At 50.3% G+C, this 16,506-nt stretch overlaps 1 long non-coding RNA gene across 1 annotated transcript; it reads right to left on the bottom strand.

Moving 5' to 3' along the window:
- Positions 1-2,301: 2,301 nt before the first annotated feature.
- On the bottom strand, positions 2,302-16,164 carry LOC124527616 (uncharacterized). Its single transcript, XR_006965929.1, has 3 exons — positions 15,523-16,164; positions 14,183-14,357; positions 2,302-3,104 (listed from the first exon to the last, which is right to left on the bottom strand). It is a non-coding gene; the product is annotated as an uncharacterized LOC124527616 (long non-coding RNA).
- Positions 16,165-16,506: the final 342 nt, after the last annotated feature.

The following is a 16,506-nucleotide window of genomic DNA, read 5'->3' as shown; positions in this document are numbered from 1 at the left end:
AACACCAGCCTGGGGGTGGTTTCTGTCCTTTGCAGCCAGTCCGGAGTAAAGAGGTAGCAGAAGGAGGGGGCTTGAGAAAGACACTCGGACCCCACGTTGCTGTGATTTTGGACAAATCTCAGATCTCCCTCCCAGTTTCTTCATCTGCCCCATGGGGGCTCCACTGGTAACCCCCTGAGGTGGATGGGGCTCTGATAATGTCATGTGCAGGAAGCTTAAATGCGATGCTTGTGCATAAAAGGATTCCACAAAGACTGAATTTTATGGCCAATGTTTAGCTAAAAACTGGTGGGCTAGAGTGAAGAAGAGCCCCCTCCCTCCTGAAGAAGGTAGCAGCGTTCTTTAAAGAGACATTTCAATGTCATTGCTGCCTTGGAAGACTCCACCCCAGGCCTCCGCCCAAAGGACTGGGATTTGCACCCTGTCCTGTCTAAGGACTGTGTCACCTTGTGCTGCTTATCTAAATTCATGGGGCACCTGGGGGGCTCAGTGGGTTAAGCGTTTGACTTCGGCTCAGGTCATGATCTCAGGGTTCATGGCTTCGAGTCCTGCGTCGGGCTGTATACTGAGAGCTCAGAGCCTGGAGCCCGCTTCCGATCCTGTGTTTCCCTCTCTCTGCCCCTCCCTTGCTTATGCTCTGTGTCTCTCTCTCAAAAATAAATGAACATTAAAAAAATTTTTTTAAGTAAGATGAAATAAATTTTTGGACCCTGAGTTTGCTCCTATAAGGTGGAGATAATAGTTCTCATCTCTTTCAGTTATTTTGAGAATGGAATTAACTCATTAGCAGAAAGTGTGCCTCATAGTTATGCAGAGCCTTCGACAAGCCATAGTTATGTTGGTGGACGTGTAAAAGCCCCGGGCAAGCCAGCCAAAGGCTTCACTTGTGGGGAATCACTGCCACTGAGATTTCTAGTCTCCGAGGCCCAAGTGAGCAACGAAAGTCATCAGAGCACAAAGCCGTTCTGTTCAGCTGTGCCTAGAACCCCCTCGTGCAGCACTCACCCCACGGCCACGCCAGCGGCCCCCACAAGTCGAAACCTCCCGAGTCAGCTCCAGACAACAAGCTGGGAGAGCAGATTTCTATTTAAAAAAACAAGAAAAGGAAAAGTTTTGGATGGTCAGTTAGCAACATGAGGCCCCGAATCGAGAGAGAAACCACAATGTGGAAACAATCTTTTCTTTTCTTCTTAAGAAATAAAGCCTAGCAACCTTCCAGTTGCAGCCAAAATGATAAAAGCCGACATTTTGAGGCCGAAGGACCGCGTCGTACAGTTGGTTCCTAGATGCGGCCTCGCTTCCCCGTGCCGAGGACATGCCGGTGGGGCGGTCTCTTTATCTGGTTCCGGCATCGTGCCTGACGTGGCCTCGCACGGTGTCCTCACACCCTCGCTGAGATGAGTGGCGGGTCAGGAGCTGGCCAGCACTGGGTCAGTGTCAGGGGCGACAGAGGCAGCGAGGTCTGTTCCTTGGATGAGCCCTTGAGAATAACGCCCGATGGAAATAGCGTCCATGGGGGTGTGGGGGGTGGGGAGGAACCTGGGGGGACACAGAGCCCTCCACGAGCCTCTGCATCTCCACCTTGACCTTTTATGCTCATGGAGAAACCGCACCGGGTTCGAGTGCTGCCAGGGGAGCGTCTTCATCCGCCGGCCTAGCTGCCGGGGTGCGTCAAGTTCCCGGGCAACCGGCTGCCTTTCCGAGGCGGCTCTCCGGCACGTAAGCAGGCTGTCTCCAGCCGCATCGATCGTGGCCCGCGTGTGGGTGGCACTGGCCCGGAGCCCCCGGATGAGCCTCTCCATAGCCTGGGCACCTGCTTCGTGGCATCGCCTCGGCCTCTTGACCTCCCCGGAGCCAGGGACACCCTCCCGGGTGTGGCTGGCACGGATGGTCACCGGCCCAGCACCCACCTTTCACCCGTTTCCTACCTGAAGAACCCTGAGCCCTGCCTGCAATGTGTAGACAACTAAAAATACTATCTTGGCTTCCTGCTTCCCTTGCAGTTAGGGGTGACCAGGCGTGCAGCAGAAGCAGAAGTAGGAGTCATTGGGTGGGGCCTCTGGGAAAGGGCTTAAAGAGGGGCGGGTGCCTGCAGGGCCAGTCTTCACCCTTGTTTCCCATTCCTCATCCGTCCCGCCGGGCCGCGTCGGTGCCCATGTGGGTGCCCACGTGGGTGCCCACGTGGGGCAGCACCTTGTGACCGTGTGTGACAGGGCACACCCAGCACTGAACAAGAGGGCAGAGCACCCGGGACCCTCTGGATGTCTCCGTAAGAAAACAGAACCCTCACTTTTCAAAAGCCACGGCTCATGGGTTTTTATTATAATCAAATGCAGATCCTTGTTGAAAGAGTGGCAAAAAATAGAAGAATGCGCCCAAATAATTTTGAGGGGAATGAACCTCAGCCCCACCCGTTGTGATAGTCCTGGAAACAGTCACAACCTCCTGCTCTGGGATGTCCGCGGCCACAGCGCCTCCCTGTCTGGTCCCCCTGTCAGTCGCCCGCTGGTCCTGTGAACCTCAGCCCCGGGTCAGCTCTGGGACTAGTCTTCCCTTGCGGGAGGCGTGGTGACATCCTACAGACCCTGGCGTCATCTGGGATCTAATGTCTGCATAATCCTGTGTCTGAGACTCCTGCTCGTGGAAAAGGGATCATGGGTTCTGGAGGCAAGGGCGTCAGAGGACGGTTCCCTGGGCTGCCGACCACACCGCACACGATGGGCGCCACACACGCTGAGCTCGCCCTACCCGCACCTCCCCCTGACTCCGGCAGTGGCGGGTTCTTGCACCTGACACGTTGCTACAGGTCTTGTGTGTCACCGTAGGTCACCCTGGTCACACATCCTAACATCATATGCCAACCTGGAAATGACGTGACTCTCCCCTGCTGAGAGCACACCAGGAGTCGCCGGTCCGAAGCCGTTTGCAGGCTGCCCGTCGAGCGGACAAACAGATATGCCTGCCATCCTTCATCGCCATTCGTCGCCTGCCCCGCGGTGCCAAGGGGTCTTATTTGCCCCACTGGGCTGATCCTCCTGAGGGCAACCAACGTGGACAGACAGGACACGTACACACGTATACACGGGTCCCGGGTGCTGACGGACCTGGAGAAAGACGGAAGGATGCGCAGCTGGTGGGGGCAACAGCAGAAGGTCCGGGAGGAGGCGGCCCTGAGCTTGCGGTGCTCTGGGAGGGCGTCTCGGAGATGCTGTCCACCAAGGACAGGACAGAACGATGGTCGAGCAGTGGTCTCGTCTGAGGGAAGGCTGTCCAGGCAGAAAGGCCACGGGGACAAAGGGAGCCGTCAGGCCATGAGGCTGAGACGCGGCCCGCCTCAGAGGGCGGGTGTGGAGGGTGGAGGGCCAGGGGGTCCAGACTGTGGATTCATTCGCAGTATGTGGACCCCCCCACCCCGCCAGCAGGTGGGCATTTTGAACGTGGGAACGGCAGAAGCCGGCTGTTAGTGGGAGCCACTGCAGTGTCCGGGCCAGAGAGGGCGGGCTGCCGGGGAGGGGACACGTCTGGTGAGGGAACAGGGGGCGCAGCGAGGCCGGGGCACTGCGGGGGCAGCGGCAGAGGTGAGCCACAGAAGCGGGGACAGCCGGGAGAGGCCAAGCGGCCGTGCCCACTCTCACCAGTCTGGAAAGTGCTAGGGCCATGGACAGGAGGGTTTCCTGGGTGGGGAGGGGGCTCTCGAAGGCCAGAGAGAAAGCAGTGGGCAAAGAGCAGGCCAATGATCTCGTCTGTTTCCGTCACGCACTTGGGTCTTGTAAGATTTTAAATCCCTCTTTCTGTTTCTCTTGACTTTTTAGTATTAGTTTGGTAGTTCCTTCGCTTCCAGAAAACTTACAGTTCCATCCTACACAAGAAATATTAAATGCCACAAGTGGTGGGCTTTCTTACACTTGTCAAATGATCTATTTTGTGATAAATATAAAATGATGTATTTTCTAAGTAATTTAGGCTCCGCGTAGAGAACAGAGCCACAACTACAACAATAAAAAATGTAACACGGATTCCAACACTGAATGAGTCATCTGAATTTCTGTGTTTATGATAAGGAATAGGCGACACAGTGAGATTGTTTTGGAACCGGACCAAAACTCCCAAGGAGAAGCCCACGAAAGAACAGCCTTGCTTACTTATGTCCCCAACCCCTATCTCATTTAAAATACGACTGGATTTGGGGCACCTGGGTGGCTCAGTCGGTTGAGCGTCCGACTTCGGCTCAGGTCATGATCTCACAGTTCGTGAGTTCAAGCCCCGCGTCGGACTCTGTGCTGACAGTTCGGAGCCTGGCGCCTGCTTCGGATTCTCTCTCTCTCTCTCTCTCTCTCTCTCTCTGCCCCTCCCCCACTCATGCTCTGCTCTCTCTTTCAGAAATAAACATTAAAAAAAAAATACAACTGGATTCTCCCGCCGGGAGTGAGCTGGGAGTGGGACCACTTGGCATGTGTACCGTGTGGCCAGCACCCAGACCTATTGGTGTTTGTCCCTCACCAACGAACTTCAGCTTAAAACATCGCTATTCCTCCAACAGAAGCGAGATGCTACTGGTTGACAAACACCCGGTGGTCAGCGCACGTGTCTGTGGCATGGCATCACGGGCGTGAATTCACTGGGCGGGGCCTCCGTCTCACTCACTGTTGGATGCCCAGTGTCGAGCACCCAACGGGCACCCAACAGATGCAAACACCCAGATGAACGAATGAGGGAGGTGATGCTTTCTTTACTGATAATGCCACAGGCTCAGAGGAATGCAGGAAACCCAGTTCTTTACTGAGTGTAACTGACATGCAGAAAGTATCCAGTTTGATAGGTTTCAAAACATTTGATGAGTGGAAGCCATCACCACAACCACCGTCATGAACACAACTATGCTTGTGCCTTTGTAATTTCCTCCCGTCTGCCCGTCCGCCCGTCCTCCACCCGCCCTCCCCCAGCAGTCCCTGCCCTTCGGTCTCTAACTGCATGCTACTTTTCAGTTTCTAGGATTTTATATAAATGGGATCGTATTCTTTTTTGTCTGGCTTCTTTCACAGAGCAATTTTCAGGTGCATTTACAGGTTGCTGTGTCTTTCCATTTGTTTGTGCATTTGTCTGGATGTTTGGGTGGTTTCCAGTTTTTGTCTCTTGTAAGAAAGCTGCTATGAACATTCGTGTGCAAGTCTTTGTATGCATGTAGGTTTCCTTGCCTCTTGGGTTTTGCTTTCTGGGCCTCAAAATTCGGCCCAAAACCAAACCGGGAAATTTTCTTTAAGGGGAAAGGGGGAGGAGTCTCAGACAAACCGCAGATAGCAGGGAAGGATGAAAGACTAGACCTAAGTGAAAATCCGTATATAGGTATAGTGACATCATAAAGGACTTATCACGAAAAAATCCAAAATCCAAAAACTAATATAATTCTGGCCAAAAGAAACACCGCAAAACAGCTAACTGGAATCGTCCCGTCCAACCCAACGTGACGGAGACCCCGGAAATTAACTCCTCTTGGGTTTTGAAACCTGGGATCGGAATGACTGGATCACATGTTCAACTTTTTTTAAAAAACTGCCAAACTCTTTCCCCAAAGTGTTCATACCGTTTCATGTTCCCAGCGACCAGGTATGAGAGCCCCCCTTCCTCCACATCCTCGTCAACACTTGGTGTCTTCCTAATGGTGCAAGTGGGATCTCACTGTGGCTTCTGTTTGCATTTCCCCCTATGACCAGTGACGCTGAGAAGCTTTTCATGTGCTATTTGCCGGTGAAGAGTCTGTGCAAACACTTAGATTGTTTTTATTGACTTGTTTGTTTTCTTATTGTTCAGTTTGAGAGTTCTTTTTTTTTTTTTTTAATTTTTTTTTCAACGTTTTTTTATTTATTTTTGGGACAGAGAGAGACAGAGCATGAACGGGGGAGGGGCAGAGAGAGAGGGAGACACAGAATCAGAAACAGGCTCCAGGCTCCGAGCCATCAGCCCAGAGCCTGACGCGGGGCTCGAACTCACGGACCGCGAGATCGTGACCTGGCTGAAGTCGGACGCTTAACCGACTGCGCCACCCAGGCGCCCCTGGTTTGAGAGTTCTATATATATTATTTATCTTTTGCCAGACATGTGCTTTACAATTTTTTTCTCCTGTTTTCTTCTACAAGTGGCATAGTTTCCGGTGTTTTCTAAATACAGGTCTACGACCTATGTAGGGTTGACTTTTGTGTGTAGTATGCATGGATCCTGGTTCCTTTCTTTCTTTCTTTCTTTCTTTCTTTCTTGTGCTCTCTCCTTCTTTCTTTCCCTCCTCCCTCCCTCCCTCTTTCCCTTCCTTCCTTCCCTTCTTCCTTCCCTCCCTCTTTCCACCTCTGTGCATACGGATTGCCAATGGTGCCAGCACTATTTGTTAAAAAAGCCATCCTTTCTCCACTGCATAACCTTTGCGGCTGTGTCAAAACTCAGTTGTCCATATGTGTGGGTCTCTTTCTGGAGGCCCACTTGTCTATCTTTATGCAATAAAATGCTGTTTTGATTACCCTCGCTTCATAATAATTCTTGAACCAGACAATGTTAGCCCTTCAACTTGCTTTTCCAAACATTTTTGGTTTTATTCTAGAATCCTTGCTTTTCCATTTGATCACTAGAATAACTCTGTCTTAGAAACACCCTGGGGTGTTAAATGGGACTGCATTAACTTTATAGAGCAGTCCGGGGAGAACTGAACTCAACAATATGGAGTCTCCCTGTGCACAAACCACATATGCTTCCATTCATTTTGGTCCTCTGTATTCCTATCAGCAATATTTAATAGTGGCTAGGGTAAAGATGTCACCTATCTTTTATACGATTTTTCCACAAAGCATTTTATATTCATTTCTTTGATGCTATTATAAATATTTAAATTAAAAAAATTTTTAATGGTTTGTTGCTAATTTTTGTATATTGATCTCGTAACCTTCAACATAGCTAAACCTCCTGATTACTTCTAGTAGCTTGTATTTCCATCATATTTTTTTACACAGATGATGACATTATCTATGAAGAAAGACAGCTTTGCTTCTTCCTTTCTTATCTGGTTTTAAAATTTCTTTTTCTTGCCTTATTGCACTGGTTAGAACCTCCAGTACAATGTTAAGTACCCGTGACAAGAACAGACATTTCTGTCTCGTTCCTAGTCTTGAAGGAAAAACTTCAGTGTTTCAAGATTAAGTATGATGTTGGTGGAAAGTTTCGTAGATGCCTGTTATTGTTGCTTTATTTTGTGGTATAATGTGGTATTCTGTGGTATAATGGTAAATATATATTTGGTCTTTATCCTTGCTTCCTGGCACGAAGCTCCTAAAACTCTTTTTTTTTAAAGTTTGTTTGTTTGTTTGTTTGTTTGTTTGTTTAGAGAGTGTGTGTGTTCGAGCGAGTGAAGGAGGAGCAGAGAGAGAGAAAGAGAGGGAGAATCCCAAGCAGACTCTAGGCTGTCGGCGCAGAGCCTGTCACAGGGCTTGAACTCATGAACCGTGAGACCATGACTGGAGCCAAAATCAAGAGTTGGATGCTCAATGTATGAGCCACCTGAGTGCTCCACGGAGCTCCTAAAACTCTTGAAATTTCCTGGGTAATAGGTGTGATGATAAGGTCATCTTCATTATTCACAAGCTCCCTTCTACCAGGTCTGACTTTACGCTAATGAGGTGACTCTTGGTGGACCCCTAGATGGCTCTAGGATGGGACTGGCTGCCAGAAAGGCCAAGCCTTGCCTAGTGGGTTGGAACTTCCAGCCCCACCCCTCCACCTCTGGGGAAGGGAGAGGGACCAGAGACTGAGGTCCATCATCAGTGGCCAATGATTTGATCATTCATCCCCCATGTGATAGGAGATCCATAAAAACCTCTAAATGACAGGATTCAGGGAGTTTCCAGATTGGTGAACACATCAGTGGTGCACGAAGAGAAGGTGTGGAAGCTTTGCGCTGTCCCACCCCTCAGCCCCAGCCCTTACCTTGCCCTGTACCATTGTATGGAATGTTCCTGAATTGTATCCTTACAATAAACTCATGAATGCAAATCAAGTGTTTTCTTGAGGTCTGTGAGTTGTTCTAGTGAATTATTAAAACTGAGGGGGGTGCACCTGGGTGGCTCAGTCAGTCAAGCGTCCAATTTGGCTCAGGTCATGATCTCACAGTTCATGAGTTCCAGCCCCGCATCCAGCTCTGTGCCGACAGCTTGGAGCCTGGAGCCTGCTTCAGATTCTGTGTCTCCCTCTCTCTCTCTGCCCCTCCCCTGCTCGTGCTCTGTCTCTCTCTTTCTCAAAAATAAATAAACATTAAAAAAATTTTTTTAAAAGACACCAGTTTCCTCATAAAAAAAAAACAACAACAAAAAAAAACCAACAAAAAACTGAGGAGGGGGGTTATGGCAACTTCAGACTTTCAGCTGGTGTCCAAAGTAGGGGTAGTCGTGGAGGACTGAGTGCTTAGCCTATGAGGCCTGAACTAACTCCGGGTAATTAGTGTCAGCATTTAGTTAGCGTTGGACACCTAGTTGGTGTCAGAGTGTCAGAGAATATGAGATTATTCCTAAACTGCTGAGTTTTTATCAAAATGGATGTTAAATTTTTTCAATTTTTTTCTGTTATGACCATATGATTTTTTTTTCTTATTCTTATAGGGAACTATATATTTTTTTGTTATTGTTGTCGGTTTTACTTTCAGATATCTGATTCATTTGGGGTTTATTCTAATGTAACGTATAAGGCATAGATCTGATTTTCTCTTTTTCTAAATGTCCACCCAGTTCTGGCGCCATTTATTGGAAAGTTTACCTTGGGCCCAGTGATGTGGGTGCCACCTTCACCATACACTGCACTGTCACATATTCTCAGGTCTGGTTTGGGACTTTCTGTTCTGTAAATTGGCCTGTCTGTTCCGGTACCAGTTCCGCAATTATAGAGGCTTCATAGTCTGTTCCAGTATCTGGTAGGTCTAATCCTCCCTCGGAGCCTTTCCATTTTCGTGTTTTCCTGGCTATCCTTGCCTTTAAAAATTTTTTCCGTATGAACTTTCCGTATCAGTGTGTTCACTTTTGAAAAAAATCCCACTTGGCCCTGGTATATTATTATATTAATGTGGCGTTGTGGTTTCTCTGCTAGTATATTTACTGTAATTGCACGGGTTATTTATAAGTAATAATTGTAAATTTTCCTTTTTCGATATTGTCTTTTCAGGATTATGTCCCATCATCTGACTTGCTTCATAAGAGGCACCTGAAAGTCTTCCCTGTTCTGCGCTCTGAAGCAAGTGGAAGATTTGGTAGAGTTCTTTGGGAACAACGGGGCCAGGTGGTTTTGGGTGGGATGGTTTCTTGATAACTTTATTTTGTTGTACAGAAACTATTCTGCTTAAGCTTTCTCTCTCCAGTGGCATCAGTTACGTTAAGCTATTGTGTCTTAGGAAATTTTCCATGTCATCTAGATGTTACATTTCATTAAAAGTAGTCTTATATTAAAAAATATTCATTTGAGGGGCGCCTGGGTGGCTCAGTCGCTTAAGCGTCCGACTTTGGCTCGGGTCATGATCTCGCAGTTCGTGGGTTCGAGTCCCGCGTCGGGCTCTGCGCTGACAGCTCGGAGCCCGGAGCCCGCTTTGGATTCTGTGTCTCCCTCTCTGTCTGCCCCTCCCCCACTCATGCTCTTTGTCTCTCACAAATAAATGTAAAAAAAAAAATTGTTTTTAAATATTCATTTGAGGGGCGCCTGGGTGGCGCAGTCGGTTAAGCGTCCGACTTCAGCCAGGTCACGATCTCACGGTCCGTGAGTTCGAGCCCCGCGTCGGGCTCTGGGCTGATGGCTCAGAGCCTGGAGCCTGTTTCCGATTCTGTGTCTCCCTCTCTCTCTGCCCCTCCCCCGTTCATGCTCTGTCTCTCTCTGTCCCAAAAATAAAAATAAACGTTGAAAAAAAAAAATTAAAAAAAAAAAATAAAATAAATATTCATTTGATCCAATGGTTCTTTTTCCCTTCTCATTTCTTATGTTTTTATCTTTTCTCTCTTTCTTGATTAGTTTATTTAGTGGTTTATTTTGGTATCACTTTAATAAATCAAGATTTTATTTTGTTAATTATATCTATTATTTCTCTATTCTAGCCATTTCTGCTATTATATCTATTAATTCACTTGTTTTTCCTTTTAGTTTATTTAGTTTTGGAGGTGAGAATTTAATTCCTTTATTTTCTTTCCATGTTACTGGCATGTGTTTAAGATTGTGTAGCTTCCTTTGATTATTCTTTAAAATGTATTATATAGATTCTGATATGCAGTGTTTTTATTATCATTATGTTTTAGAGATTCTGTTAAGTTTGTTTTGTATGTGCCATTTCATTCAGTTGTTTAAATTCTTAAAATTTCCAGGTAGAAGGCCTTCTTGCACTTTTGTTGTTAATTTCTTTTTTTTTTTAATTTTTTTAAATGTTTATTTATTTTTGAGAGAGACAGAGACAGAATGCGAGTGGGTTGGGGCAGATAGAGAGGGAAGCACAAGATCCGAAGCAGGCTCCAGGCTCCGATCTGTCAGCACAGAGCCTGATGCGGGGCTCGAACTCACGAGCTGTGAGATCATGACCTGAGCCAAAGTCGGCAGCTCAATCGACTGAGCCACCCAGGTGCCCCTTTTGTTGTTAATTTCTATGTTAATTGCATTTTGATCAGAAAGTTTTATAATATTTTTTTCTCTTTTTTATGAAACTCAGTGATATAATTTTTGTGTCCTAAAATAAGACCAATTTGTGTGACTATTCAATGTGTACTTGAAAAGAATGTTTTCCATTACCGAGGTGTCATATAAATATTTCAATAAGCTCTAGCGCGTTTATTACATTGTGTCGGTCTTCTGGAGCCTTAGGTTTTTGTACTGCAAATGGTATGTTAAGGTGTCCTATTCGTGTGATTCAAAAATTTGTCTTCGCATGCCCTGCGGTTTCTGTATTCTAAAATCGCTGCTGTGTTTTGGCACATATTCAGATTTTTATATCTCGTTTGTGAGTTGTGGCTCACAGCACTATAATGTCTCCTTCTTTGTCACATTTAATTATTTTTTTTAATTGAGATATAATCGACATATAGCATTCTATTTGTTTCAGATGTAACATTGATTGTTTTGAATGTTAAACCGACCCTGTGTTCCTGGGACACCCCCTTATTGATGTATTAGCTATATAAGCTATATATATAATATGATGTATTAACTCTCTCATATAGTTTTTGATTTGACGTGTAAAATTTTGAGAAGAATTCTTTCATCAGAGACCCTAAGGGATACTGGTTGTGGTTTTCTTTGCCTGGTTTTGGTTTCAGGGCAATGCTGGTCTTACAGAATGAATGGACGCATATCCCCATTTCTTCGATTTTTGGGAAGTTTGTGTATATTTGCTATTGCTTCTTCCTTGAGTGTTGGGCAGAATTCCCCAGTGGACCTGTGTGGGCCTGGGACGATGTTTACAAATTTAACTTTAATAACCAAATAGCTATTCTTGCAGCTGATTTCTTCTCAGGAGATCTTTTTATTTTTTTATTTTTTTATTTTGAGAGAGAGAGAGAGAGAGAAGGGGAGGGGCAGAGAGAGAGGGAGAGAAAGAATCCCAAGCAGGCTCCATGCTGTCAGTGCACAGCCCTACTTGGGGTTCCATCCCACGACCTTGGGATCATGGCCTGAGCCGAAATCAAGAGATGGATGCTTAACTGACTGAGACACCCAGGCGCCCCAGGAGATCTTTGATAGTTGGTGCCCTTCACATAATTTAACCTGAGTTGTGGGCTTATCGACATACAGTTGTCTGCAACAGTCCCTCATTACCTGTTGCCTCCTCATCGAGGGCGGCCTTCTGGAGGAAGCAGAGAAATGGACTGGTCTGAAGGCTCCCACGCACAGGCCGGGCTGACTTGGGCTTGTCTACCAGCTGCCCAGATGTGAGGTGGGAGGGAGGGGGACCTGTAGCTTAGAGGTTCTCAGAAGTCAGACATCAAGCATGGAGTCCGCCCTTTCGTTATATTGTCTTTTCAGTGCCTGCAGAATGTGTAGTGATGCTGAGTCTCATTCCCGATGTGGGTAAACTGTGTTCCTCCTGCCCTCTCTGCCCTTTCCCTGGGCAGCCTGCCCAAAGGTTTGATTCCATCCATCTTCTGGAAGACCTAGTTCTTGGTTCATTGATTTTCTCTGCTGTTTTGGTTTTCTGTCTCCTTGTTTTGTGCTTTGGTCTTTATTAAATTATTTTCTTCTGCTTACTTGGGTTTACTCTGCTCTTCTTTTTTTTTTTTTTTTTTTTTTACATTTTTTAAAATGTTTATTTATTTTTGAGAGAAAGAGAGAGAGACAGACAGACAGAACATGAGCAGGGGAAGGGCAGAACCTGAACAGGCTCCAGGATCTGAGATGTCAGCACAGAGCCTGATGCGGGCCTTGAACCCACAAACCGTGAGATCATGACCTGAGCCCAAGTCGGACACCTAACCGACCGAGCCACCCAGGAGCCCCTTACTCTGCTCTTCTTTTTGTACTTTTTGACCGTGGAAGCTGAAGTGGTAGTTTCAAATCTTTACTCTTTTCTAACGTAAGTTTCGCACTAACGCTGCTTTAGTGGCGTCCCTAACCCTGATCCGCTGTGTTTTCAGCCCATTCAGGATTCCTGGTAGTTTTTATTGTCTTCACGAATGCCAACATCTGTCTCCATTCTGGTTTGATTTGGATCTCGTTTTCAACGTGGGCCATATTTTCCTGCTTATTGCCTGCCTGATAATCTTTGATCGGAGGCCAGACAGGGTGAATGTTACCTTGTAGGATGTTGGATATTTTTGTACTTCTACAAGTCTTAAATTGTGTTCTGAATACAGTTGAGTGTGATCCTGTCAGTTCTTGCTCTCATCATCTGTTGGATGGGTCTGGAGCAGAGCTGGGCCTGGGGTTGAGACCTCCAGAGTGCTTGTCCTAAGGTCTCATGATGTGGGACCTTCTCCAGTCTCCTTTGTCGGAACAGGTGTCATTGTTGGGCCTGTTTGAGCTCTGGCACTGTCCCTCAATCCTTCCCTGTGGCTCCTTCCCCCACCTGAGGTGAGTTTCCCACAAACGAGTGTTTCCCGGGTCTCTGTCAGACCCGCACGGAACCCTCTGCAGGCCACTAGGTCTCCATCCCTTAGGAATTATCATCCTTCACTGCCTGAGGTCCGGTGTCTTGAAAACCATCGTTTCACGTTTTTCTGTTTACTTTGTTGTTACCGTTTCAGGGAGAAGGATAAATTCGCCCCGTAGCCCCATCTTGGCCAGATGAGGAAGTAATAAAACCAATTTTAACAAACATTCGTTGGTATTGAGAAGATCTATGAAAATGTGGCAGACACAGAGATGTTCTCCCCAGATCCCCCTTCCCAGGGAGGACGTGTTGCCTGCTCTGGTGACACCGGCTGGCAGCGGCCAGGTTCACACGCTTGCTCTCTGCTGTGCCCCTCATACGGCAGCCCCGACTCGGCCCTACATGGGGGACCGTGATGGGCAGCGCCGGCTCGAGTCCCCACCTGCGTCAGGGGCGTGTCAGGCCTGCTGCCCAGTCCGCCTTCCCCCTTCCATCTACTTCTTCCCATTCCATGTCTCCCACCCCAAACCCCGTCTCAGCTTCTGCTCCCGCAGAACCCAGCCTGCCGCCAGCCCTCAGGTGGCCGGTGGGGCCCAGATATTGGTCCCCAGGGGCCTCCGTAGCGTCTCTCGTCTACATGAACTGAAAGCTCATCACTGGAATTTGTCTCTGAAAGACCATCTGGTCTTCAGCGTGTGTCTGTGTATCTGTGTGACTTAGAGGATTTTGTTCTCTTGACAAAAATGTATACAGAGATTAGTTCCCAAGACCTATGCTGCAGGGGGGGAATGTCATGAAATAAGAGAAATAGGCTGTAGAAGCTAGGATGCGCTCTATTTGTGCATCTCGTAAGAGGGTAACCGATGTCACCATTAAGTGACTATTTTTGGAAGCCCTCCACGCAATAGGAATTCAGCCATGTCTCAAGGCACGCCTTTCAGATCTTGACTAGTTTTGGACCCAGTCAAGCTCTGGGGAATGCATCGTGTAATTTCTGCATCATTGCTGTCAGCCTCGTGCCCCGAAGAGAAAACCATTTGAACTGAACCCAAACACGGCCCTGCCATTCACGCGGGGAAAGCACCCGAGCCATGTGAGCCATACCTGTGCTGTGTGCCACACTCTGGGATTTCGGCAGCACCAGGCGGGTGTCCTCAGCAAAGCTCCCCTTCCTCTCTGCACAGACATCAGAAGTCCTGGCCACCTGGTCCCGGCGAGACGTGTGGTCCCCAAAGGGCTGGCGCATCCCACGAATCAGTTCTTCATCACTGAGGCACCTCTGATTGACAAAAGAAAAGTCAATGATGCTTGTCTCCCTTCATGTCCCTGCTCTACGCACTCAGGACCCGCCAAGCCGCAGGCCAGTGGCATGTTCGGAACATGTTCTTGAGCAGGTATCAAGGACACCCTGGCGGGCGGAGGACAGAGGTCGTGGCAGTGGCGGGTGACCGGCCGCTTAGCAAAAGCACAGCACACACGCTGGGTCCTTGTGGGACCCTCACCACGACCACTTCAGATGTTACTGTGCAAGGTGGCCGGGCAGCTGCCGAGACGCTGGGTGACGCCCGCAGGGACACGCTGCTGGAAAGGGGCGGCTCTGGGATTAGAAGAGGGCTTTCTGACACCAACAGCAAGGTCCCTTCCACTCAGCCACGCCACGGCCGCCAGGGGCTCGTGAGCAGGACCGACTGTGGTGAGCGTGGCCTGGTGTGGTGCCCGCCACTCGGCAGACGTTACACACGGGGAGGCTACCAAGGATCTCACGGGGCCCCCACAGTGTCCAGCCCACTGCAGGCCCGCGACAAGCTGGGCACCGCGTGAGTGGAAGTGATGGGGGGCACCCTTCTCCCTCCCTCCACTACCGGGGGGCCTTGGGATCAGCACTCACGCCTCGCGGCGAGATAACCACCAGCCACGACGCAGAACCACTGCGGATTTGTGGCAAACGAAACTGATTCTGGAAGGCAGAGTCCGACCACGGCGAACCGCACGCTCTCCTCTCGCGCCCTGTCGCCGGCCCGGCTGGCCTGCCCGGGAGCACCGTGAGTCCTCGCAGGAGGGGGGCAGCCGAAGGAACAGAGCGGAGGCCGCCGTGGCCTGGCGGCCCGGGAGGCCGGCCGAAGGCAGGGAGGCCCGGAGACACGCTGGCCCGCGAGGACGGGCCCCTGGCGCTCACACCAAGGGGCCGGAAGGCTCTCGGCCACGGCTGCGCGCCCGGAGTGACCGCAGAGCCTGGAGCCGGAGCCGGGTCCCGCCGACCGGGGAGCAGTCACCGGCTCAGCTCGAGCCCTCGGTTTGCAAAGCAGCCTGCGGCTGGCGGGCAGGGCCGCGTGACCCGTGAACCCGAGGGCCCGCCCCCCAGGCCAGGGGCGTCACAGCCGACTCGCACCTGAGTTACACCCGACACGGGATCAGCCTAAAGTCAGGGCCAAGGGGAGGCCTACCTGTCTCGATTGGCCTTCGCAGGCCCGTTAGCTGGGGCGCGGGAGGCAGAGGACGCGGCGTTGCGTGAAGCCCGCTGCAGACGTGCGTGTACGCAACAACGTACGCAGCGGGGGCTCCTGCGCCGCGCCGTGTGGACGACTCACCGACCTCAGCCGCAGAAGCAGGCCCGGCTGTCCAGACAGAGGAGCGGGAAGCGGGGGAGGGACGGCCGCTCGGCTGGTCCCACCTCACCCACCCTCTCTCTCTCCGGGGTCCGAATGCGCTGCCGTTTCACTGTGACCCGTCGGGCCCCTGTGTGCGGGGCCGCTGCACACCCACGGTGGCCGCGTGGCCGACACCACGCACCTCCCGTGGCCGGGCTCCGGCGTGAGGAGTGGAGGACGCGGTGGGCGTCGGTCGGCGCGGGAACGTCTTCCGAAAGCGCTCCTCTGCTCGCCTCCCGAGCAAACACCTGCTCTCCACCAGGAGGTTGCCGAGTGATCCGGCAGCTCGGCTAGCTCGGCGAGACTCCGGATTCGCGGCCTCTCCGCGCTCCTCGCGCATCCGGGCGAGCTGACTGTGCGCCGCGGGGTGAAGGGTCTTGGGGGCCTCCTCAAACTTGTCCAGCACCTTTTCAGCCGGGATGTCTCTCCGCAACCCATTCCTTCCCCCCCCCCCCCCCCCCGAGAGACGAACTCGAGCACAGAGAGGCGCGAGCCTGTGGCAGGTCCCCGTCGCCAACCGTGACGTCGCTACGGGGAGGGGACAGGGCCCGCCAGCCTGCCTCCCGGGTGGCCTGCGTGCCTGCCTGTCCCCAGGGATGCCCACAGGTGACAATGACGCACAGGGGAGCGCGGGCAAGGAGGAACCAGGTCTCCGGGGTGACAGCGCAGACCAGGGCCGCAGCACCGAGAAGAGGGTGCCCGAACCAGGCACTGAGGACTCAAGCGCATTAACCACATCTTTCGTTTACTGTGTTTGGTGCTCTGGCATCTGGGGCCCTG

This window comes from Lynx rufus, unplaced genomic scaffold, assembly GCF_022079265.1.
Source record: "Lynx rufus isolate CCGP_SWC_20201006 ecotype Redwood Valley unplaced genomic scaffold, mLynRuf1.p SCAF_10, whole genome shotgun sequence".
Classification (NCBI taxonomy): Eukaryota; Metazoa; Chordata; class Mammalia; order Carnivora; family Felidae; genus Lynx; species Lynx rufus.
The sequence above is the reverse complement of the archived record's forward strand: the minus strand, read 5'-3'. Positions and strand labels throughout refer to the sequence as shown.